Raw genomic sequence first — 25,931 nt, 5'->3', positions numbered from 1 at the left:
GAAAACAAACAGTAGCTGAAGTGGCTGTTTAATGTGTAGTAGCTTGCATCCTAGAGATGCCTTGAGTGTCAGGCTTTGTGATGCTTAGGGACTTGGGACCCCTCTTCCAAACCTTGCCAATTTCCAATAAATATGATAAGATGACAGGATCGTGTTTGGAGATTTCCCAACACCACAACTTGCAGCTTATGAGTATAATAAACTATGCACTGCTGAGATGTGACCATATTCCTTGTTTGCAGTTATTAAGAAATTAACACATCTCGTATTTTTGTGCATGCTGGCAGCCTTGTGAACACATCTGAAAAGTTATTAAATTTTACCAGCCCACCTGCCCACTGCCTACACACACCTTATGCTAGCCATTTGTACTTAAAAGGGGGAAGACACAGAGAGAACCAAATTGTGGCTCCATACACACTATGCTTTTAAAACACATTTGAAGCACATTATTGCCCTTAAAGGATTATGAAAAGGTGTATTACAATTATATAGGGTTACAATTCTCAGCGACCCTTTACAAACTATAGTGCCCAGAATTATTTGAGGGGGGAAACTGTGCTATAAATGTCCTTTGAAGGTGTTCACAGCCTACATTTATGCCTGAGTTCCTGAATTTACCGTATTTCTTAACCCACCATAGAAAACCAGGTAAACTGCCCCTGCTGGGCCCGGATTTCTAGACTGGATTAAATCTGGAAAGGCCAAGGAATTTTGAGGTGTGTGAAGGAAATCCCATACTTCTCCTCCTCTCTGCTTCAAATGTATCTTTTAACTCGAAGCCTGGACAAAAATGTAAGACAGACTTGTAAATGGATTACCAGCCATCCTTTATTAGCTCTCCTTAATTCACCTCACAGGGCTCAGGGAAAAGTTATTAGCAGATATATGGCCAGTAATAAGCTAATTATAAATCTGACAGATGGGAGGTTTTGAAGAGAGGGTAGTTTTGTATGTGAGATAGAACTGTAATTGTGCATTAAAGATTATGAATTAATATTGATTTAATAAAGCTGCAGCAATTTATTTATGTGTCAGGAGACGGTTATTTATTCTCTGGACTGGGCTCATCCAATAGGCGAAATGTCTTCTGTGACTCCAGACCTTTTAGCTCTGTGGGTTTCCACTAAATACCACTTTGTACTTTAGGCCATTCCACACATTACATGTTTGTTTTAAATGATAACCTGAGATGGATTAAGGGTGTCCCTAAATGAACAGATGTATCATACAGGTGCACTCTTAAACAAGCTGGGATTGACTGGCAATTCTTGCTTTGGACATAACCTTGATGGCAAACTCTTGAGTAATATCCAATGCGGCAATCATGCCAATTACATTTACTGCAGCAATGTAAGTTCTTTACGTGACAAACATATGAGCATCCAGTTCATAGATAATGGTCAAAGTGTAATTTGGCCACAATGAACAAGCTTTGTGCTTCTGTACTCCCAAGTCTTTTCACACTCCAGATTTTAGTGGCGGAGCTGTCCGCGGGCCAGATTTAGAAGGCGATTGGGCCGAATCCAGCCCCTGGGCCTTAGTTTGCCTACCCATGGGAAAGATCAACAGTTTGAAGAATGAAGAATACAACACCATATATGGTTGGGACAATATTATTGGGGGGATTTCCACATGCAGGATAAGAGCAATGATTACAGACTGAGTACCTCACTTGAAAGTTTATAAGTTACTTAATATATTAACACAAATTGAAACCATAAGATTATAGCTGTTGTATAAAGAATTACTATCTTGAAGGGAATGTAATTGAAATTATTAACATTTGGGAATGCAGTGGGGGGAAAACACCCCAAAGAGGAACCCATCAAAACTAGCACATCAGGAAGTCACTTTAACTAAATTGTATAATTGTATAATTCGGTATATAACGAATTGGTTTTAATAATTGTATTCTTCTTATTTTCTTCTTCTTTGGTGATCACTTGTAGCTGAGTAAGATTGTCTTCCATAAACACGGTTTTAACAGTAGGTCCGTAAGTGACTGAGGAGGCCAATTCTGGATCCACATGTCCTTCTACAGTGGGGACATAGATTACCAGGCGGGAGTTGGTCATGGTGAGAGTTTGCCAAACGTCCTTTCCTCTTAGCACGTTTCTCCCTTTTGTCCTGAGTTCCAGCGTCTTCAAAGTCCATAATAAACAACAAGATGAAAGATGAAAAAATCTTTTTAAATAATTCCAGTGGCACGTTAAAGATCAACTAAATATAAGCTTTCAAGATATGAGCTTTCGTGTGTAATGCACACTTCGTCAGATACTCCATGACACCTTTGGTAAAGGCTATTCTCCAATTGGAGCGCTCGCAGGCCTGTGTTTCCCAGTTGTCAGTGTTTATACTACATTTTTAAAGATTTACCTTGAGAGAGTTTTTAAACCTCTTTTGTTGACTACCAGCATTACGCTTTCCATTTTTAAGTTCGGAATAGAGTAGTTGCTTTGGAAGACGATCATCAGGAATCTGCACAGCATGACCAGTCCAACGAAATTGATGTTGAAGAATCACTGCTTCAACCCTGGTGATCTTTGCTTCTTCTAGTACACTGGCATCTCTTGAGCTTTTTTTTATCCACCAGGTATTCTTTAGTTCTCTGGTTTCTGTTTGAAACTCAGCCTTAGCATTGGCATAGGTTTTTTTTCTTAGTGGCACAGTTTTTATCTCTTTGCCAGATCTGAAAGGCCTTCCGTTTCTTGTCAATAATGTGTTCAGTCTCACCGTCATTCTTATCAAACCAGTCCTGGTGTTTCTTGGTTTGGTATCCAATAGTTTGTTCACCGGCTGCAATAATGGATGTTTGTAGCTTGGTCCAGAGTTCCTCAATGTTATCAGGGAATTCTGAAAGCAGATGGTCCTTAAGAGTCGTTTGTAAGCAATCCCACTTAATAGGATCTTGAAGGGCTTGAGTGTTCATTTTGTGCTTTGGTTTCCTTCCTTGAAGCCTAAATTATATAATAGTATAATTCGGTATATAAGTAATTGGTTTTAATAATTGTATTAATTGGAGAAAATTGGCGTTGTTATAATGAGGTTGTTATGGAACAATATTGGAAAATCAAGAAAAATATTGATTTTTTAAAATGTGCTAAAATGTATAGTGCGGATGTGATGTTTGATTCCTGTTTGAAATCCTGTTCAGCACCGACAATATTGAGCGAGGTGGGCCATTGGTCTGACTAGCCGTGGTGCTGATAGCACCAGGGTTGCAGGTCTGACCCTGTGCGGCGTAGCTGCATATTTCTGCATTGCAGGGGGTTGGACTAGATGATCCTCAGGGTCCCTTCCAACTCCACAATTCTGTGATTCTGTATGAGGCAGCCTCCAATGCTCTCTCCTTGGTGTCAGGTGGGCGTGCAGGAGCCAGGCCATGGGATCAATAGGACTCTGCAGGACTAGGACCTTCCTAAGTTTGTTCTGAAGGGGCAGGGCGCAGCCACACAGGTGAGGCTGATTGGTAACTCACAGCACCTGATGGCAAGAGCCGGGAAGGGATATAAGATCAGCATTTCCCCTTCAGCTCTTTGCCACAGCAACATGATTGCTGCCTTGCTGCATTTGACTCCTTGCTTCTTGATCCTCGGACCCCTGGCTCCTTGACTCCTTGCTTCTTGATCCTCGGACCCTTGACTCCTTGCTTCCTGACCCTTGGAACCTTGGCTTCTTGACTCCCAGCTCTCTGACCCTCAGACTCTTGGCTTTCTGACTCCTGGCTTCTGGACTCCCATTCCTGCTCCCACCCCGCCATCTTGCCCCCGGTCCCAACATCCCCAGCGGGTCTTCGATCGCCCGTGAACCGGACCATGACAGTTTGCTGTGGCCAACCTACGTCCCAGCCAGGGTGCAAGATGGACGAAGCCCGGCCTGTTGATCTTGTCACAGCGCTGCAGAAGCTCCACACACAGGTAGCTATGCTCCAGGGGGAGGTTCAAGTGCTTCGAGTGGCCCCTGCCGCAGCCCCGGCCCAATGTGCTCCCCTCATCCCATCGCCAGAGAGGTTCAGGGGGGAGCGTGGGGCCCTTTGAGCCTTTGTATGCCAGTGTTGGCTGATGTTCACCACCTGTGCAGCAGACTTTCCCACCCCACGGAGGCAGGTGTGCTTTATGGTCAGCCTCCTTGTGGGCCTGGCACTTTCTTGGGTCACTCTAAACCTTGAGGCCAATCACCCTCTGCTGGGGAATTTGGACAACTTCATTGCCGCCCTAGAAGGCATGTTTGGGGAACCGAATTGCGCCCAGGCGGCTGAGATGGCACTGCAGAACCTCCAGCAGGTTACCGAGTACGCCTCAGAGTTCCGTCGGTGGGCTGCAAACGCCCTGTGGAATGAAGCTGCCTGTCGGTTCCACTTCCATCAGGGACTTCATCCTCGCATTAACTGGCGCGGGTGCCCCCCCCCCAGCCCTGACGGACTTTATCACATGTGTTAACATTGACACGTACCTGTCCGAGATTCCAGGATCAAATCAGAAACCGGGGCAGCTTTTCTAAATCAGGGACGTCCCTGGAAAATAAAAATAATATCAATAACAATTTATTATTTCTACCCCGCCCATCTGGCTGGGTTTGCCCAGCTACTCTGGGCAGCTTCCAACAAAAGATTAAAATTACATTAAAACATCAGTCATTAAAAATTTCCCTAAATAGGCCTGCCTTCAGATGTCTTCTAAGTGTAAGATAGTTGTTTATTTCTTTGACATCTGATAGGAGGGCGTTCCACAGGGCGGGTGCCACTACTGAGAAGGCCCTCTGCCTGGTTCCCTGTAACTTCACTTCTCTCAGCGAACTGCCAGAGGGCCCTGAACCTCAGTGTCCGGGTTGAACGGTGGAGGTGGAGACACTCCTTCAAGTATGCTGGAAAATAGGGACACTTGGAGGGTCTGGTATTGGGCCAGCCCTGAGGAACACTTTAGGTTCAATCCCAGGCAACTCTAGTTAAACAGATCAGATATAATCAGTGATGTGAGAGACAGTTGTCTGACACCCTTCAGAGTCGCTGCCAATGAGCATAAACAATACTGGTCTCAACCAGGAATGGACTAAACTATCTATTCCAACTCTTTTAGTTTCTAATTGTTGCAAACTTAATTTCAGTTCTCTACATTTATGCAGCAATCAGTGATTTAAAAAAATCATCATGAAAATTATTATCTCTCCTAATACACATTTTATGTACGGTTTTAACTAGTAAACACATTTTTGCAAGTAATTTATCCTACAATAATGCATTTTATATATATTTTCACTGACATGTACATTTTCATACACATATTCTTCTAATACATGCATTTGTGTTCACAGTATGTTATTTGGTGAACTGCATTGCAAAAATGGGAAACTAGCAAATTTCAAAGGTTAGATATGTTTTTCTTTGTGTATTGGTTTGACAAGTGCAAGTTTCTCATTAAAATGCAAACAAAGCTGAATTACTCCTCCATCCCTAACTTAGGTGAACAAATTGTTTTAAGACAGCTTCCTATGTTCCATTCCAAACCACAGTTTCCAGTGCTGTTTGGGAAGTAAACTATGGTTAGTGCATATTCAGAAGTGTGTGTGTGTGTGTGTGTGTGTGTGTGTGTAGAATGGACCACAAAAGGGAAGGAGGGAGAGAAATGGGGAGGAGGAGGTGTGTGAAGCCTGTTGACAAATGGCCTGACCAAGTACTTTAGTATGCCAAAGTATGAAACAAAGCTGCATATCATTAGAAGTGTGAACATTTGTCCTACTTTACAGAGGACAGACCCCTGTTTGAAAGTGTCCTCTATTTGATGGGCTGTTTAGTCTGAGCATGATTGAAAGAAGAGAGAGCAGCAGAGGACATGAAGCTGTCATGGACTGGCTGGATGCAAAGGAGTGGTGGGAGGCATCAATGGGGAGCCCCCAAGGGGACCTCCGGGGGACAAAGCCTCAGAGCCAGGGGATTGGTGGCAGGAGGAGGCTGCATGGTCAGGAGGAGAAGACTGGGAGGAGGTGGTGTCGGAAGTTGAAAGAGCAACAGGGTTTAATGAGCAGGAAGAGGCAGTATCAGAGAGCAGTCCAGAATCAGGAGCAGAAGCAGAGAGGGGTCAAGAGGAAGAGTGGAGGCAGGTTGCTGAATAATCCAGGGAGTCTCCCCCTTCTGCTGTGACCTGCCCCCCTGTGGGAATGTTCTGGGGTGCAGGAGAGGATATATTGACTAATTATATCCTTATCCAACTTGTGCTAACAAGTTTCCAAAATATCAGCAGAGTTTATAAACATTCCCCTTTAATTTCGCAACGGTAACGTGTGCACAGGTTCGCTAGAACCTCTATAATAATTACTCTGGTAATTTCCCCTTTGTTCCCTCTTGAAATAGAAGACACAACACAGTCTTTATAAAAGTATAAAAGAGTTTACTCACGATCTGTTCACAATATGATCCCAGGCGGCAGACAGGCTTAAAAAGGTAAAATACACTTAGAATCTATCTTATAGGAAGATAGCCCTCTCCTCTCTTGGCTGAGAGCCAAGAGGGCATCCTGCTTCTTCGAAAGGTGATGGCAGAGAGAGAGAGATGGCTGCCTGCCCTGTGCTTTTGTCATTACCTGCACAGGTGAGGCCACATCCACCTCTGGTCACATGCGGAGGAAGTCCGTCTCCAGGAAGTTTACCTGCTTGCTGGACAGACATCCCTCCCCATGTTGTAACATGTACACTCTAGGAATGTTGTCATTGACTGCTCCTGTGTTTACATCCCACACCCCCCCCCCTTTCAATGAAGAGAAATCAAGAGGGCAGAGCAACGAGACAAGACGCTGGGGAAGGAACCAGAGGAGGAGCCTTAGAGAGCGGTGGGAAGCCAGAGACCCTCAGTCCTCGCAACTGCTTCTTTGGGGCAAGACCTACTGAGAAGGGTTGCTGTGACTCCCAGGGGCTGAGATCCATTTGCCCTCCCCTAAAGTATTTGAGGGGCCTGCCTGCCCCAGAGTTGATGGGCACTGCCATTCAAATGGTGTGCATGTGCCTCATCATGTGATCTGCCCCCCCCTATTTTATTAAAGTTGGCACCCTTGCTGTGACCACTAGGACTGAGCTGTTTGGGTTTATTTGAATAAAGCGTTAACTTCAATGACATCGACTGATTTATGGTTTTATTGCTGACCTATGCCTCACTCCACCTTTGGACAGAAGTGACCATTAGCAGTTATTTATTTATTTTTAATTTAGCAGGATTTATGTATTGCTTAATCATCAAAACTTCTAAGCGATTAGCACCTGGATGGCAGACTGAGCAGACACACAAATCACTTGGTCTTTCCCACTATGGTGAGACATAATTGTGTTTCTATTTAAGTTATGTTATAGTAATGATTTCTAAATGTGTGCCTCTCTCTCTATAAATCAACATATGCACATTTTATGCAGATCTATGCCCTCTTCTTTGGTGATGCCTTTCTCCTTCTGGAGCAATGTGAAAACGGTCACCTTCATAACTAAACACACAGACAGCTGGCCATGGGGGTTTGTGATATGTGGGGGTTCTTTACGAACAAATCAATGTTGAAAGGTTTCCCCGTAAGGCAGAAAGCATGGAAACCCCAGGACTGATTGATTTTAATGGCCTGATAGTTGTAATTAAAAGGATTGTTCCTTCATTTTCAAATCCTGCTGGAAGATAATGGCCATCTCTGTGCCTTTATTCATTTTATTTTTAGTTTTGATGTGTCTCTTAATTTTTGAGATTTTGATCTGGCAACAGTGACCTGGACAGCTGTCTTTAGAATGAGGGAAGAACTGAGACTGACATCTTGGTGATCAATAGTAGGTGGTTGTTTGGATATGAAATGTGAAGGAGCAGCTCAGAGTTTACACACACCTCTCAAAATACTTGGCTTAGCCCAGCGCGTTTGGCAGTATCACATTAATCATTAGTGCTTCAAGGCATATTTGGTCTTTTGCTCCTTGTTTTGTTTTTAATTAGTTTGTGTCCAATTATGCACTCTGTAAAACAGGTACTTATTTATAAGCAAAGAGAGGAATGACATGTGCCCACAAATGCAAATAATAGTAATTTGCCCAACTGCTGGCTTAACATTACCTGGGAAAGTTGCCTGATGTCATTCCTAAGGAATCTGGCTTTTTTAAAACTAAGTTTCCACTCCTTTTGAGCAGATGTGGCACCCAAGAGAATGTTAGAATACCATTCCCTTGCTTAGTACAGCGTGGTAATGGGGAAGACATGATCCTACAAACCACCCTTCTGCTCCGCTGCTTCCTCTCACTGCCCTGCACTTCCTGGCTTGATTCAAAGTGCTAGTTTTGATTTATAAAGCCTTATGCAGATCAGGACCCTAACACCTCAAGGACCGCCTCTCGCGACATGAACTTGTGTTTGTCCTCAGAGACCCTTCTCTGTGTGTGGAAGGTGGCAACACGAGAATGGGCCATTTCAGGGTTGACTCCCCATTATTGGAATACTCTCCACAGGGAAGGGTACAAGGCTAAAATATTTCTGTTTACCCTGACATTTGACCATTAATGTGGAGGATAGTGATATTTTTTTATCCTTTTTTGTTTTAGTGCTCATCTTGTACTAGTGTGGGTTCCTTTCTATGAATATGATTGAAATAGCATTTTTGGGCATTGTGTTTTATGATAGTTTTATATGTGGTTTTAGTGTCTTTTATGCTGTAAATCACTGTAGGATATCTGTGTGAGTGTGAAAAGTATTGATGTTTGGGAATTCTAACAAAAATGGAAATAGGAGCAAAAATTGTTGATATTTGCTTGTTCATTCCTGAGATCTTCTGTCTCTGAGCTACTGCCCTTTTTTCCACAGTGACACGTAGAGGCCCATAACTTCCACACCCGCATCCTAGAACATTTGAAGATGGATGGTAAGAAAAATCTCACTAGCATTGAAAACATGCTGTGGGCTTCCCTTTAAATATTTTTCCTGCTGCCCAGTACAACGAAATCACCAACTGAATTTATCCACTATGTGCGTGACATGTGGAGCATTGTAGCAAATTAAAATGTTGGCTCCTGTTGTGGGATGCTTCATCTGGAGCATTGTGGGGAAATGAATGTGAGGGGCCCACAGCACTGACCAAAAGATTGCCACTACCACGTGCTTCCAACCGGGGGGGGGGCACACTGCAACCCCAGCCTTTCCCAACCTACTGCCCTCCACATGTTTTGCCCTCTGCCAGCATGGCAAAGGGTCAGGGATGATGAGAAGTGTAGTCCAAAACATCTGAAGGGCTCCAAGTTAGGCATGGCTGAGGTGCCCTATTGGCATGGACAGAACACCTAGCAATTTCATAATTTGTGACTTGGCTCTTGGTCCTTGCTAAATAGACAGTGCTCCAACGATGCAAACTGCATATCATGCAAAGTCAGCATGGGAATGCAAACTCAGCACCGGCAAACACCAGCAAGGATAACCTTGGCTGGTGCCAACCAAAGTGCAAGACATTGGCATGTGAGTGTGGCTGGAGAGACAAAGAGCCCACGCAAAGCCTCCTGGCAGATGTGGGAGGAAAGGGGGGAGCAGGCATCTAAGGAATGTGCAGAGTGCTTTCTGGCTCGCTCCTCTGATCAGAGGCCTCTGGAGAAATATGCGGCTGCCCTCTGACCCACACAGCCTCCGCTCTGCAGGAAAGGGCAGCTGCAGACCAGGTGTGTCAAAGAACATCTTGGCTCCGGAAATGAGGATTTCGTTTTTATTTAGTGTACATTTGCTGCACTATCTGTCCTCTAAGCAGTGCCTCTGTAGGGAGATGTAATTGGTAGCCATCTAAGAAGTGCAGGATCATGGTTTATAAAATTTATGAGCAGGGTGCGGTGGGGAGAGAGACATTTTCCCTCCCTCCCTCTTTCATAATGCGGGAACACCAGGTCAACCGATGAAAGTGACTGGCAGTATGTTCAGTCCAGACAAGAGAACCACCGAGGCAGAATGGGCCTGGCAGGTCATCTAGTCCAACCCCTTGCTGGATGCAGGGTTTCACTGCAGGATTTTGCTACAGCTTCCCTGGCAGAAAGATGCCCAGCTTCCCCTTAAACCCCTTGTCAATAGGCAAGCAGCTTGGAAAAAAGTTCAGAGCTCCTCCTGTTTACAGAGCATCATTCTGATTTACTTGCACGAAGCTCACCTGGATCCTAACTGGATGAGGTGTTTGCTTCCACCCACCACCTTTCAACGTAATATCTGAAAAATCATTTGATGTGAGGAAGAGCTTTCTGCCACTACATAACATGTTTTGTGAAAATATTTTCTTTGTTCAATCATACTGTTGAAGTCGGATACCATTAGGACTATAAAAGATGCTGAAAATCATGCAATAATTTGTGCACACAAAAATGGGATGGGGACAATGAGTTGGCACAGTCACAGTTGTAGGGCACCAGGCTGAAATGTATAGCTTGGGATATGTTTCTGCAATCATGGTTGAATTTGATACGGCCCTTAATGTGCCTGAAATGCTGTCATGTGCACTTTGTGAGGCAGAAAGGAAAGATCTTCATATAGATAAAAACAGTCAGCTGTGTCCTAGGTCTCAGTTCAGTGAGATCCAACAGATCTCGCCAATGAGCTGCAGAAACTGAGCCCCAGAACACATCCCAGAATGCTCTGCAACACCTAGGATTCATAGAATCAAAGTATTGTAGAGTTGGAAGGGACCCAAGGGTCATCTAGTCCAACCCCCTGCAATGCAGGAATCTCAACTCAAGGATGAATGATAGGTGGCCATCCTGTCATGGCTTGCATTTTTAGGTACATTCTATTGATTCAAGAAGGTTCTGGAACTTTCTCTCAAGGTCATGCAAACTATAAGAACAGGCCAGAAGGAGCCTGGCTTTCTCTCTCTTTTCTTCTTGGTTCTGTCTTTTGTTCCTGTGTGGTGATCTGTACGTAGTATGTTTAAGTGCTAAGGTTTTGCAGGAACTGGATTTGTAACGACTATGCCAATCCTGTACAGCTGGATTTGTGAACTGTTATGCTCTTTTACCTTCAGTAAATAATACTGGATGAAGCAGATTTTCTCTGAAACTTTTTTGGAACCCTGCACTGTGTTTACTCTGCTAAACTATGGGTTGAGGTTTGCTCTGGATCATTATGGAGCAAAACCATGACACATCCAACCTCTGCTTGAAAACCTCCAATGATTCCATGGAAGACATGCAAGACTTCTTCAGCAGATGATTCAGGGCAGATATTTCTGAAGCTAGAGAGGTTGAAAACTTTTAGTCATAACCGAATGTCTGCTCTGCAGCACCTAAGAGACTTTTAGTATGACTCAGCATTAAGACACATGCCTGGATGCAAACTTTCCCCCAAATAAGTGGGATTTTTGGGGGGAGCTTTGTTCACAGCACTGCTGTTAATAGAAATGCCGAAGTGTTCCTCAAGAGCTATGCCTGGTACAGATGGAGGCATTCATCAGAGCTAGAGCTTGGATGTATTCTGTGCTTTAAAATATTTCCGCATCAACTTCAACCAAACTTCTCCAACGTGAAAGTCCAAGTTCTGTGGCCAGTGTCATTCCTGCAAATTTCACTTTTGCATAATGTATTCTGCATTGTCTACATTGTAAACTTGACAGTGCTGCACAATGTATTCTGCTCTTGCTAGCTATGGATAGGGGCTGGCATCTTTCAGCAGGTGCTAAGCAGGGGTGGTTCCTGGTTTTCGAGGCGTGTGTGTTCCTTGTGCACGATTCCCTCAGCGGGGCCTCTGCCCTGGATGCACCCACTTCCTCCTTACTAGTGTTGCTACTGACTTGCCTTTCCCTCTGGCCTAATCCATACTGCAATCCATGCCACCTCCTGGAAAGATGGCGGGGAGGATTGACAAGGTTTATGGAGGCTACAGCTCTTTCTGCTTGGTCTCTCAGGGAGAGCAAGTGGCCAGACACAACAAGCAAGCAGATGCCGGGCCAGGAGGCTGCAGGAGTTGGCAGCGACCCCTCTAGGATGTGGGCCACCTTTAACTCCAGCTCTGCTACTAAGGCCCCACCTTCTCACCACTAACTCCAGACTGCCATTGCTGTTCCTCATTGCCCTTGTTTGTTCAGCTGCCCACCTACTAGCTGAGGGTGTGGATGCTGATGAAGAAAGGTGTGTGTGTGTGTGTGTGTGTGCATTTGTGCGCGCGTGCCTTTACCCTTGGGGGAAAAGAACATTAAGTAATTTTGAGTGCACACATCCTGGAATTCACAATCCCTGGCATATTGTCAGGGACTGGGCAGAGGAGGAATGGTGGAGACCAGCGGCGTAGCGTGAGTTGTCAGCACCCGGGGCAACGCAAGTAATTTGTGCCCCCTAACCCGGGGCAAGGCAAGTAATTTGCGCCCCCCTAACCCCTAACCTGCGAGTTGCCGCTGGCGCTGCCGCCCAAACGACGCCGCTTGCCCGGAGGAGGAGGGGGGCAGAGAGGCGAGGGAAATGCAACGGCCCAGCAGCTGCAGCAGCACCGGCAGAGGCGGGGCTGTGAGGAGGGGCTGCCTGGCGCATCCTCCGTGGCAAGCGCTGAGAGCCGCTGCCTGCCGGGCGCCTTCAGCCCGGACGCACGCACAGCTCGTCGGTTCCGCGAGACATGCGGCTCCGCTACAGCCTGCGCCCGAGGCTCTTCGGCGACTCCGGAGGCAGCGAGCGCGCCCCCCCCAGATGTTGCGCCCGGTGCGGCCGGCACCCCTGGCACCCCCCATGCTACGCCACTGGTGGAGACTCTCCCAGAGAAGATGATAGTTCAGAATTACAACAGGGGTTTGAGGGAGGTCACATCTCAGAGGAAGATGAGAGGAAAAGTTGGGAAATAATGGGAGAGGAGGAGGAGGCAGAGCCGGAGCAGCTGGCTGACACGTTATCACTAGAAAGCATTCCAGATCCACCATCTCCCAGAACCCAGCGAGCCTTAAAAGTAGGAGAGCAAAGAGCTCAGAGACAGATGGCCCTAAGCGGCAACCGTAAGGAGGGTGGTGCTGTTGACAAATGAGGAAGTGGGAGAGAAGGGTAGGGGAGATTTACTCGGGACAAGGCCATTATTCCAAGAGGCTGCATTCCCAAGGCTCTCTCTGTAAATATTGAATAAAAAGCAGATGGTAAGGACTTTTCCTGGTCTTCTCTGTTCCTGGCAACCTGCCGTGGGGGTTGGTTCCTCTGCCGCCTGACACATGTAGACTCTTATTCCTAACCCCAAACAAGTCTGAAGGTATATACAGTGGTACCTCAGGTTAAATACTTAATTCGTTCCAGAAGTCCGTACTTAAACTGAAACTGTTCTTAACCTGAAGCACCACTTTAGCTAATGGGGCCTTCCGCTGCTGCTGCGCTGCCGGAGCCCGATTTCTGTTCTCATCCTGAAGCAAAGTTCTTAACCCGAGGTACTATTTCTGGGTTAGCAGAGTCTGTAACCTGAAGCGTATGTAACCTGAAGTGTCTGTAACCTGAGGTACCACTGTAGTGATGTGTGCACATGGCTATGTGTGGAAAGGCACTCTCCACATGCTCAGAGGTGATATGTTCCCATCGCTTCTCCTGCTGGAGGAAGACCTCTGGCATCAAAAAAGCAGGTTCTGTGTGGCTCTGTCCTGTGCCTCAGAAAGTCAGTGTGATGATAGTGTGATGAAGGCAAAGCTGTGCAACCTGAGGCCAACGTCCCATGGTAGAAGTGGGGAGAGTGCTGTTGTGCTCAGAGTGCGCGCCTGGGCTTCCCAGAGGCATTTGCTGGCCACCACGAGAACAGGATGCTGGCTTCGATGGCCTCTTGGCCAGGCGCAGCACAGCTCTCCTTAAGGCTCCATCGTCCCTGACCACCGCTGTGCCCATGTCTGGCTGGACTAGCAGTCCGTTCAATTTCTGTACAAAGCTTCCTGGGTGAGCAATGAGCTAGCCATGATCTCTTAGCCCAACCAGGGCTCTTGTAAGAATAAAATGAAGACAGGGACCCTGTCCATCACCTCAGCTCTTTGGAAGAGAAGGTGGGAGATGAACATAATGGTAATCTTCCTTCCTTTCGTTTCCTACCCACGCTTTATCATAAGGTCCCATAGTGGTTTACAACAATAAAAAAGCAATTACGGTATAAAACTAATAAGAATAAGAATACTAATACTAATACTGCCTGAAAATAACTCACTTCAGTAATGACATTTAAACCCTCACATCTGCAGCTTTGCTCCGTTTTGGGGGGGGGGCGTGGAGAAAAATGAGTGAAGAGGAAAATGCACTTGGCGCATGTTCAGAGGAAATATGTACCTTTCTTCTAATTCGTGTAGGGCAGCACTTGGCAGTCAAGCCAGTTCTGGGCCTGAGTCCTGGCTGAAAAGAAAAACAAGGCACCCACTCTCTCCGCCCCGGGCTCCTTTTTTATTTTTGCAGAGTGACAAAGTTCGCAGGGTTTTGGATGCTGGGTGGCTTTGCATCCTCCGCGCCTCCTGCTTCCTTCACGACTGCTTAGCAATCAAATCGAAGCTCCGAGTGACACTTTGCGTGCACATCACACACCAACAGACATGAGCCCCTGCACACCAAGTGGCAGTGCTCCTGAAGTGGCACCTGCCCCTTTAAGAGAGGAGCCGGGGTGACGGCGGAGCGAGACTGTTGCAAGCAAAAGCTGAGCTGTGTTTTTTTGGCGTGAGCTGCCTGCTGCTGCTGCTGCTGGGGCTGCGGAGCGCAGCTATCAATCTTTCCTGCTCCCCACCCCTCCCCGGATCTCAGGAAGAATGAGGATCTCAAACTTGGTGCTTTGCAAAGGCTCCAGAAAGGGAATCTGGAGGAGTTGCTCCTGCCGCCGCCGCCGCTGCTGTTCCTCTTCCTGCTGCTGCTGCTGCTGCCTGTAGGTTCAGACATCTTAGAAAAAGAGGAGAGATTTCCGGGCACTCGGAGCAAGAGACACCCGGACTCGCTCGCTCGCTCCGCTTTTGGATTTACAAAACACGCCAGGCAGATGGCGACGGAGGAGAACCGGAGGCGCCTTTTGCTCTTCCTCCCGGGATTGATTTGAGGAATATATTTTAATCGCTGTTTATCGGATTTGCTTTCTTCCTCGCTGTTTTAAAAATATTATCTTAAACATTTTTTGTATTGCAACCTTGGAGGACCCCCCCCCCTTTTCAAGCTTTCTACTTCGCTGATCTTTCTGAAACTGGAGCGAGAGAGGAATTTGAAAACAACACACACACACACAAAAGGGATTAACAGTTCAAAAGCAGCGATGGAGGGAAAAGCAGCTGGGTTTGCAAGAAGGTAAGGCGGAGGAAGATTGAAGGGACGCCTCCTGGTCCGCTCCCCCAAATCTCGCCCCCACCCCGCCAGTCAGTCTCTTTCAGTGCTAAGAGGGCAGAAAAATTCGGATAGATCAACGCCGATTCTCTCCCGGCCCCCAGTCTCGATCGTTGCCTCAGAGATGTCGGGAGTCTTGCCTATTATTATTATTTAAAAATATATATTTGGATGTGCAACGGAGATGACGATATCAAAGCAATGCATTTTTGAAAATCGGGCGAGGGGGGGGGAAGAGATATTGCACGAGTTCCTGCGTGTAGGAGGAGTAACGGGGGGGGGGGGGGAGAGAAGGCGAAGCAAATCCCAGAATTCAAAACACAACAAAACCCCCCCTTGTTCCTTCGCGGTCTTCTCCGACTCAGTTTCTCCTTTCCTTGTGGATCTAGTAGAAAATTCCCTGGAAGTGCTGTGTGTGCGCGCGGGGGGGGGCGGCCCTGGGAATTCCCTTCAGGTTGGACGGCGCCCCCTCCCCCGCCCGCCCGCCCAGTAATTTTGATTTGTGTTTAATTTTGCGCGTGTCTTGGACGTGGTGAGATAGTTTTCCAGCCCTCAAACTCTGGGAAAGTCTTCTAGCGCCTTGATCCTGCCCTCTTCGACTTAAGCTCTGATAGATTCCAGCAAAGTTTACTTGCGAGCAAGGCTCCAGCCCGGCGCAGTTCTCCCTTGGCTGAAATCCGTGGGACTGGATTCTTTGCTTAGGACTCGACGGCGCACTCGGAAGGAGGAGTTTACACCCAGGTAAGCGTGGGTAGGACTGCAGCTTGGCAGTGACTCCGAAGCTGCGCTAGTTTACGTCGGTGCAAGCCGCACTTGGTTGTGTGTGTTCGGCGGACGGGGGCAGATTGACCCAAGTCAGGATCCAGCCGGCTTTGGAGCCACAGGCCAGGATTTTGATCCCTTAACTTGCGACTAAAAGTTGCATCCAAGTCTTTGGAGCTTGTTTCCAAGAGAGGCAGCGATCTTGCGCACGCTTACTTGAGAGTAAGACCGGTTGATCTTGGTCTGGCTTACTGTTGCGTAAACATGTAGATAATGGGCTTGTGGGCCTGCATGGAGAAAGCGAGAGAATGTACCAGAAATGCATTTAACTGAACTTGTGCTGTCTCAGTTTCTCAATCTGGCGTAGGCCATCATGAGGGAGGGAAGTGACAAATGGTGTCCTTTGCGCTCCTGAACTCAGGGAAAGAAAGTGGTTCCCCATCTGGAATTGTAAACACATGCTAGAATTTCAGAATCCGGAGCAAATAGGTGCCAATGTGTGTGTGCTTTTGGTTATTCAAGAGTAGAAAATGCAGGCAGTTATGTGGCTGAAATCACAGTCCTTTGTGATCAAAACACGCCTGAGACTTGTCTCCTTTTTCCTCAACAACATTTGCAAAGGAAACTCTTCAGGTGGGGCCGCGGACTGGCACAGCTTCTACTCTTACCCCTTTCTTTCCTCCTCTGGTCACCCAAATGGTGGCTCCTTTTTGCTGGCATTTTGTTTGTTTATGTCTCCAGTTTCCTTGATGAGGGTTTGGTGGCAGTGAGCCACTGGGCTGCTTATTTTTCCAAGCCATGGCCACATGGCAAACTTGTGACAGCAAAGCCAGAGATTTGGGTTCCTGGAGTTAATGAGGAAGGGCTCTCCAAGGTTTCAGCTGGCATTTGGGCAACCTTGGTCCTTTGGAGGAGGCCCTGTCCTGTCTCTCTTGCAGTCAGAAAGCTTCTCTGAGTAAACTCATCTTCCTTCATTAGTTTGCGTGTGCACCCTGTGGGAAAACAGTGCGCTTGTGGTGAAACACAGCTTTGGTTCCTGTTTTGATAAGGCATCGAACATGCTTCTGTGTTGACTTCGGTGGTTGATATATAAATATTGGTTGAGAAAGTGAAGTTGGATTTCTGAGCATCTGTGTTTGTAGGAAGAAACTCAGAATGCTCTTGCACTCGGGTTGTGTTGGTTTTTTGCTTTTGAGGTTTCTTCTTTCCCACTGTTCCTAACTCTGCTGCCTTTTAAAATTTTTCTTCTTGCTTCTTGGCCTGCACAAAGTGCAGTTGGCAGGAGACTCAGTCTAAGACTCCCATCTTGGAGGCAGCTGCCCCCTATCCCTAGCTGAACCTGCTGCTTGGAGGGGACTTCTTCAGGCTTGACACCCGGTGTGCCTTTTTTCATTTCCTGCCTATGTGAACCAAACAACAAATGCACCTTCATCTTTACTGGGTTGGCAAGCTTTTCCTATCCCACGTTCCGGAATAGTCTAGATACGGTGTCTTGTCCCAGGGCTTCATACAGTATTTTGTCTGCAACATTCTCTTCTAGAGGAAATTCGTACAGTCATTTATGAAAGCTGCAGGCAGCCTTGAGTTGTGTGGGGCAGGAGTTCTGCTGTTTGACCCTATATTATTCCTACTTCCCCAAGGAGCTTTATAGGCTCTTACCTCAGCCACACAACTCTTTATTGTGATTGGTTGCTGCCTTTTCTTTTCCCTGCATGTAAACACCTTAGCAAGTTTTGTCAGGGTGGAAAAACATACTTGCAGTCTCCTCTCCTTGGCCCCATCTGCACTATACATTATTATTTTTTCGCACTATACATTTTAAACAATATCATACCACTTTAAACAGCCTCCAAAGAATTTTGGGAACTGTAGTTTGTTAGGGGTGCTGAGCGTGGTAAGGAAACCCCTATCGCTATCCAAAGTTACAATTCTCAGAGCTGTTTAATAATCAACCCCTCTGATCAGGGAATTTGGGGGATTGTAGCTCTGTGAGGGGTTTAGAGAAGGGCTAGGCAGAAGGTAAGGATTTCTAGGTGATTTGTAGAGCATCTGCAAGAGCCTCTGATTCCCAACTAAGCAGCAGCAACAGCAACAGATCATCCCCAACATATCAACAATTAGGCTGTAGAAAAAAAAGGCTTAGGAAGAAACCAGGATTGGATTTTTTTTGGGGAAAATACATGCTAGCTTGGTTCTGGTACTGATTACTAAGTCCTTGACTGAGTGCTCTGTTTCTTAATTTTTAGTGTATACCTCTCTGCTTTGATCTACTACTTTCAGTGTTCAAAACTAGCCAGGCACCAGGCGCATTTTGCAACTGACGAGGGTCCATTTGCAACCACATGAAGATCTCTGGACGCCAGGTTGGCAACTGGGGAAAGCAAAATGTCACTTAGAGAAGAATCTGAAATATTTTCCTTGAAGCTTGAATTAATTTTATTCTGAATTGTTTTATTTGATGTTTTAATGTGTTGTAAACTGTTTTGAGATTTGTTGTTTAAAATATAAAGTGGTATAGAAATGCAAATAATAAATAAACAACTAAATCTCATTGGGGTATGGAATGGTGCCTAGGCATTCCATTGTGGTGACTGAGGCCTAGGCTTAAGGTGCCATTTGGCAGTTAGATTAGCTACCGTATTTTTCGTCCTATAGGGCGCACCGGCCCATAGGATGCACCTCGTTTTTTTTGGGGGGGGGAATGAATAATTTTTTTTTATTACCCTCCCCCCCCCGCGGCTGCCGCCCCAAGCCTTGCGCACACCTGCACGGGGCACCCTCCGGAGGGCTCCCCATGCTTCGGGTGACAGGCTGCCGCCCCAAGCCTCGCACACCCGGTGGGACCTCCTGTCGGGCGCGCAAGGCTTGCGGACACTCGCCGGGGCTGCAGGCTGCTGCCCGCAAGCCTTGTGAGCCCGGCAGGCACTCCCGCCGGGCTTGCAAGGCTTGCGGATAGCTTCCTGAAGCCTGGAGAGCGAGAGGGGTCGGTGCGCACCGATGCCTCTCGCTCTCCAGGCTTCAGCGAAAGCCTGCATTCACCCCATAAGACGCACACACATTTCCCCTTCATTTTTGGAGGGGAAAAAGTGCGTCCTATGGGGCGAAAAATACGGTAGTTTCTAACACTGACTACTTTACACCTGACTACAACTGGTGGAAATCGGGGTTCTAGTAAAAATAAAGAAAGAAAGAAGTACAGTCGTATATTGGAAGTTGAACAGAATCCGTTCTGGAAGTCCGTTTGACTTCCAAAACATTCAGAGACCAAAGCATGGCTTCCAATTGGCTGCAGGGAGCCATGTTGGACGTTTGGCTTCCAAGAGAACATTTGCAAACCGGAACACTCACTTTGCAGAGCCAAAACATTTGAAAACGAAGCCGTTCGAAAACTCAGATATGACTGTAGATCCTTGGAAGGTGGTGGACTCTTCCTTTCTTGAAGGTTTTAGACAGAGGCTGGATGGCCACCTGCCAGGCATTCTTTAGCTGTGGTTCCCAGATTGCAGGGGGTTGGACTAGATGACCCTGGGGATCCCTTCCAACCCTACAGTTCTGTGATTCTATTCTGTAACTCTGAGGTCTGGATCAATTGTCTTCTCAATATAAGCTGACTTCTTTTGCTGAGGAACTGTTCTGTTTGCTGTGGAAAATTGTGGAAAATTCTGGAGAATGTTTGGGACAGAATGCTCACTTCATGTGGAGGCTGGTGAGGTCTGTTTGGACTTTGCATTGTCCTGTCCACACTCCCTGTTCACACATCTTGGGAGCAGCCCAACCAGATGGTGTGGGAGAATTGTCATCCAAAAAAGAAAACCCTTCCGCCATTAAGTGTTCCTCTTCACCCCAGGTTCCATGGAAACCTAGTTTGACACCACAGCTCACTTGTGATGTGCGCCTGGCTCAAAGGGAGACTGCTGGCCTCACAGCGGTATAAAGTACAGTCAGGGCACAGGTTGTTTCAGGACAGCATGCAAATGACTGAACTTTTTCTACAGGTTCAGGTAATTTACCTCTGTGAGGTGTGTTACCTGCTGCAAAGGCACTGTTTGGTCTGTCCTTCCTTGAGTGGTGCCTCTTGGAGCCAGATGTGAAATTCTGTAGAAGCCTGCTTAGTGCTGGTGACTTTTGTGTTCTGTTATTTTGCGAACATAAAATAAACACATGTCATGTTTTGCAATTCCTAATCTGCTTTTATGGGTTTGAACTCTTCTCTGACTCCTGCTCTTCTTTTGGCATGGAGCTTGCGAAAAGGTTGCCAAATTGCTGGGAATAGACTGTGTCTATATGTATTTATTAATTATATGGCTTCAGTATGTAAAAGCAGGAAGTTAGTGTCTGGACTTCTGAAATTTATTGCTGATTCAGGTGTAATTTATGAATCCACCACTGCATCTAAGCAGATTCTTCGTTAACTCTGTATGTATGTATGTATGTGCAACTTATATATATTGTTTCCAGGCAATACAGTTATACCTCATGTTACGTTTGCTTCATGATACATGTTTTCAGGTTGCGTCCTGCGGTGGCCCGGAAGTAGCTGAAAGGGTTACTTCCAGGTTTTGCCGCTCGCGCATGTGCAGACGTGCAAAATGACGTCATGCACAGAAGCGGCGAATCGCGACCCACGCGTGTGCAGACACGGGTTGCGTTCTTTTCAGGTTGCGAACGGGCCTCCAGAACGGATCCTGTTCGCAACTAAAGGTACCGCTATATGCTCTTACAGTCTGTATATACTTTCTTTATTCAAAAAAGTAAGTTTGAACATAGGAACAAACATGCAATAAGTTTCAGTTCCCCAACAACCTCAACTACATCCAGTTGTGTTAGTAATAATCAGCACATATATTATAGCTGAGTTTTTTGTCTAGGATCTTATGAATAGATGTTACAGCAGGTTGAGTTAAGTGGGAAGCAGGTTGGGAATAGAGGCAGATAGTACTGGATCCAAGGTGGTGTTGGTCCTCATTACACCGGTCTTGAAAGACCTGCATTGGCTCCCAGTACGTTTCCGAGCACAATTCAAAGTGTTGGTGCTGACCTTTAAAGCCCTAAACGGCCTCGGTCCAGTCTACCTGAAGGAGCGTCTCCACCCCCATCATTCTGCCCGGACGCTGAGGTCCAGCGCCGAGGGCCTTCTGGCGGTTCCCTCATTGCAAGAAGCAAAGCTACAGGGAACCAGGCAGAGGGCCTTCTCGGTAGTGGCGCCCGCCCTGTGGAACACCCTTCCAGCAGATGTCAAAGCGATAAACAACTACCTGACATTCAGGAGACATCTTAAGGCAGCCCTGTTCAGGGAAGTTTTTAACGTGTGATATTTTATTGTATTTTTTGTTTTTATGGAAGCCGCCCAGAGTGGCTGGGGAGGCCCAGCCAGATGGGCGGGGTATAAATAATAAATTATTATTATTATTATATTATTACTAAGGTCTTACACTCCCTTTCCTCCCCTCCAGAATTGCTCATGGACTTTTTGGTTACCTTTTCCCTGGCTGTTCCAAAATTCAAACTTTTTCTCTTTTTGTGTCGTCATGGCATGCATTGTTCTGTTGGTCCCCACACTTCTTGGAGGTGTGGCTTCAGATTTCTTCAGGAATTTATTTTTAGTTAATTACTAGCACGGTGAGCTATTAGCAACCCTTGAGGAAATGCCTATTGTTCACCATAAAGTAGCAGGCCGCATGGTGAGTGTTCTGTCTCTTTCTCTTGGCGTGGCCCCTTAACAATACAGTCCTGAAATAACTGTCAGTAAATGCTGGGGGCCGAGGAACAGAGGAAAGGAGGGTGGGGTGGTGGTTTTAATGCAGGGGAGACGGGAAGCAGGTTGTGGTGAACACCAGGGCTATGAACCTGCCAAGCAGCAGAGTGAATGATCATTCTTCAACGTAGAGGGGAGGGCTATGCCTCTGAAGAGCTCCTGAGCAAACATTGACTAATGTGAAGGTAGAACAGCACTGCCAATTTGAACAGGACTTTAGAGAACTTCCAATTTGCTTTATGGCTGTGAAAATGAAGGCTATTAGAAAATAAAGTTGGAAGTAAAGATTTGAGCTGTCACATGCTCTCTCCCCCCGATGCTGAACATGCTTAAGCTTAGTTTAATATTTCTGTACTAGTGTTAATAATTGGATGGTGAACACGTCCCCTCCCCCCTCCAATTTTGGCTTGTCTGTAAATTCCTTGCACCTGCCAGCTTCTGTTTGAACTCAGACTTCTAGAGGTCTCTTCAGTCTGCCAAGTATTCCTCTCTTGTCTGAGCCCTCCTATTGTTTCCACTCAGCTGGAAGGGCATGGAAGGTTCTTTATTTTGCTTACGATGGCCATTAGGTTAGTGATGGGCTCTTTCAAGTAGCATCTTTTAATACTGTAAGAAGAGCCATGCTGGATCAGGCCTAAGGCCTGTCTAGTCCAGCGTTCTCTTCTCACAGATGCCCGTGGGAAGTCCACAAACAGGACCCAAGTACAACAGTGCACTCCCCATTGGGGACCCCGGGCCAGTTGGTCTTCAGAAGCGTGCTGCCTCTGTTACTGGAATGTTTTGAAATGGGACCAGAGCACAGTCCTGTATTTCAAGGAGCCTTGGAGCATAAATGTCTTCCTGGTGGATGTGAGAGGTACCGTATTTTTCGCACCATAGGACGCACTTTTTCCCTCCTAAAAAGCAAGGGGAAATGTGTGTGCGTCCTATGGAGCGAATGCAGGGGGGAGGCAGGCGGGAAAAGCCCTCAAGAGCCGCACACAAGCTACGTGCGCTCTTGCGGGCTTTTCTCTAGGAGGGAGAAGGGACTGACTGGCTGCAGCAGTCCCTTCTCCCTCCGGGGGGAAAAGCCCCCAAGAGCGGCACCCTCTTTAAAGGCTGCGCGGCTCCTGCAGGCTCTTCTACGAGGTGGGGGAATCCCCCCACCTCCCAGAAAAGCCAGGAGAAGCCGCGCAGCCCCTTTAAAGAGCGCGCAGCTTCTGCGGGAGGTGGGGGAAGCTGCAGCAGATTCCCTCCTCCCGGGCTCCCTTTGAAGCGGCAGTGTGGGAGGGGAGCAGCTTACACTCGTGTAAGCAGCTCCTCTCCCACTTTCCTCCTTCAAAGCAACCACGGAGGAGGGAAGGAAGGGGACCATGGATCCTCCGCTGCTAGAGGCTGCAGCAGATTCCCTCCTCCGTGATTGCTTTGAAGCAGGAAAGTGGGAGGGGAGCAGCTTACACCCGTGTAAGCAGCTCCTCTCCCACTTTCCTCCTTCAAAGCAACCACGGAGGAGGGAAGGAAGGGGACCATGGATCCTCCGCTGCTAGAGGCTGCAGCAGATTCCCTCCTCCGTGATTGCTTTGAAGCAGGAAAGTGGGAGGGGAGCAGCTTACACCCGTGTAAGCAGCTCCTCTCCCACTTTCCTCCTTCAAAGCAACCACGGAGGAGGGAAGGAAGGGGACCATGGATCCTCCGCTGCTAGAGGCTGCAGCAGATTCCCTCCTCCGTGATTGCTTTGAAGCAGGAAAGTGGGAGGGGAGCAGCTTACACCCGTGTAAGCAGCTCCTCTCCCACTTTCCTCCTTCAAAGCAACCACGGAGGAGGGAAGGAAGGGGACCATGGATCCTCCACTGCTAGAGGCTGCAGCAGATTCCCTCCTCCGTGATTGCTTTGAAGCAGGAAAGTGGGAGGGGAGCAGCTTACACCCGTGTAAGCAGCTCCTCTCCCACTTTCCTCCTTCAAAGCAACCACGGAGGAGGGAAGGAAGGGGACCATGGATCCTCCGCTGCTAGAGGCTGCAGTGGATTCCTCCTCCTTGATTGCTGGGAGTTTCTCTGGGCAGGAATTCCCTCAGCTTAAGTGGGGTGGGGGAAGTGTGGCAGGTAGGGGGGTACTGAGAGACACATGTCTCTCAGATGAAAATTGGGAGTGGGCATTGTGTGAAGTGGCTGTGGATCTCCTGCCGCAGAACTGTAGGACTGTATAGAGTTGGGAGGGCCACCCAAGGGTCATCTAGCCCAGCCCCCTCACAATGTAGGAATCACAGCTAAAGAACGCCAGGCAGATGGTCCCCCAACCGCTGCTTAAAAGCCTCCAGTGGTGGAGACCCCAAACACCTTCCGAGGTCATAGAATTGCAGGGTTGGAAGGGAACCCCAGGAGTCATCTAGTCCAGCCCCGGTTGCGCAATCCATCCCGTTGCGCAAGACTAAAGATGCTGTGCAAGGCTAAAGAGGAAGCCAAGGCAGTGAGCGGGATGGATCGCGCTTGCTGCCTTGTCTTCTTTAGCTGCACTGGAGAGGTTTAGCTCCTGGCTGGAGAGATTGCGCGGCTATGGATCCCGTGCACTGTCTTGGCTTCTTTGCTCTTTGGGGCTGGGGGGGGGGACCCGGGCTTCCCCCGCAGCCCCGAGAAGCTCTGGGAGAAGTGGACAGGCTGCATGCAGCCTGTCCGTTGCTCTTTGGGGCTGGGGGGAGGGATAATATTTTTTCCCTTGATTTCCCCCTCTAAAAACTAGGTGCGTCCTGTGGTCCGGTGCGTCCAATAGAGCGAAAAATACGGTACCTTGCGAAGAACAGCCAGCTTTGTTATTCTCCAAGGAGGTGGGTCAGTGATGATAGCTCCCTTCTGCAGATGATGGTCTAGTTTGGAGGCAGGAAATGCAGTTTACCACACAGTATGTATGACTCCTTCAGAGATGGTGGTAGTAATCGGTGCTTTTTTCTGGGGGTAAAGGGTACGCATGCCTGCACCCTTTTTCTAGAAGAAAAGCACTGGTGGTAATATATACAGTTTATTTCTTACTTTAGAAAATGCAAACAAAGAAACTGAATGGTACAAGGCAAAATACAACGACGTGCATAACAGCATATTTGAATATTTTTAATGTGTGATTTTAAAATTTGCTTTATTGTTTAAATTTAGTAAAAGGAGTCTTATGACATCTTTAAGGACTTAACAGATCTATTATGGCCTAACCTTTAATGCAGTGTTTCCCAACCTTTTTTGGGCAAAGGCACACTTGTTTCATGAAAAAAATCTCGAGGCACACCACCATTACAGCCCCGTGACGTCAGCGCGCAGCGTCACGCCGGGAGGGACATGAATTGCTAGCAAATTACATAATCACCTCCTTGAGGGCTGGCTCATCTTCTCCGAAGGCAGAACCCCATTAATTAACAGCACAGACTCACACCATAGCCAAGACGAGGGGGGAAAACCTCAGTCATGCACAGTCATGCACATGTGGGGGCTAAATGAGGACGAAGACCGGGCAGAGAGCAGGGTTCAAATCACCCCACCTGGCCAGGACAATCCCTGGGTGCTCCCTTGGGCCACTCGCCTGACCCACCTCGCAGGGCTGTTGTTGCGAGGATAACACGGGGAGAACCACGCGCGCCCCCGGGAGCTCCTTGGAGGAGAAAGCGGGCGATGAATGCAATGCATGAAATATATGAGAGGCGACCAGGTTTTGCAGGTGAGGGGCCCCCGCCAGCCTCCGCTTCCAACACCCGGCGCAACGACACCGAAGTTTCCCCCCGGGCTCGGCTCGGGGAGCAGCGCTGCTCCCCCCAGCTCCCCTTCGCCCTCCCGGCTCTCTCTGCCGCCCACTGGGGACCCCCCTCACCTGCCAAGTCCGGAGCGCCGGTGGAAGTTGCATGCATGCATGCAGGGCGCCGCGTTGCCATTGCATTGCACTGCACTCCATGCAACGCCTGCACGCATGCATTGCCTTGCACGCCCGCCGAGGGGTCTCCCCGCGGTCCGATGCGTCCCCTCTGGCGCGGATGCAGCATTGCAAAAATAAAAAACCCCCGACGCAGCCCTACCTGGGGGGCAGCCTCCGCCTCCGCCGCTCCGCCTCCGCGGGGATCCCCGGGCTCCATCCTGCCGCCCGATCTCCGCGGGGGCGCAGGCAGGCTGCGCGGGGTCTGCGCGGAAGAGCCCCTGCCCGC

The 25,931-nt window shown here is 47.8% G+C and overlaps 2 protein-coding genes across 18 annotated transcripts in view; one reads left to right on the top strand and one right to left on the bottom strand.

The window, feature by feature from the left end:
* LOC309521381 (tigger transposable element-derived protein 1-like) overlaps nt 1-25,931 on the bottom strand; it is a 355,247-nt gene that overhangs the window by 229,108 nt on the left and 100,208 nt on the right. The window lies entirely within an intron of this gene.
* Nucleotides 14,614-25,931, top strand: part of NCOR2 (nuclear receptor corepressor 2) — a 392,573-nt gene continuing 381,255 nt past the window's right edge. For 14 of the 17 annotated variants that reach the window (XM_082203742.1, XM_082203745.1, XM_082203729.1 and 11 more), the window contains exon 1: nt 14,614-15,225. The gene's annotated coding sequence lies outside the window, so the exon portion shown is untranslated. Of the gene's footprint in view, nt 15,226-15,796; nt 16,003-25,931 lie in introns of those variants that run through there. The other 3 variants (XM_082203731.1, XM_082203730.1, XM_082203738.1) reach the window with 2 other exon arrangements.

Source organism: Podarcis vaucheri (assembly GCF_965113315.1).
Source record: "Podarcis vaucheri genome assembly, chromosome: 16".
NCBI lineage: Eukaryota > Metazoa > Chordata > Lepidosauria > Squamata > Lacertidae > Podarcis > Podarcis vaucheri.
The sequence above is the reverse complement of the archived record's forward strand: the minus strand, read 5'-3'. Positions and strand labels throughout refer to the sequence as shown.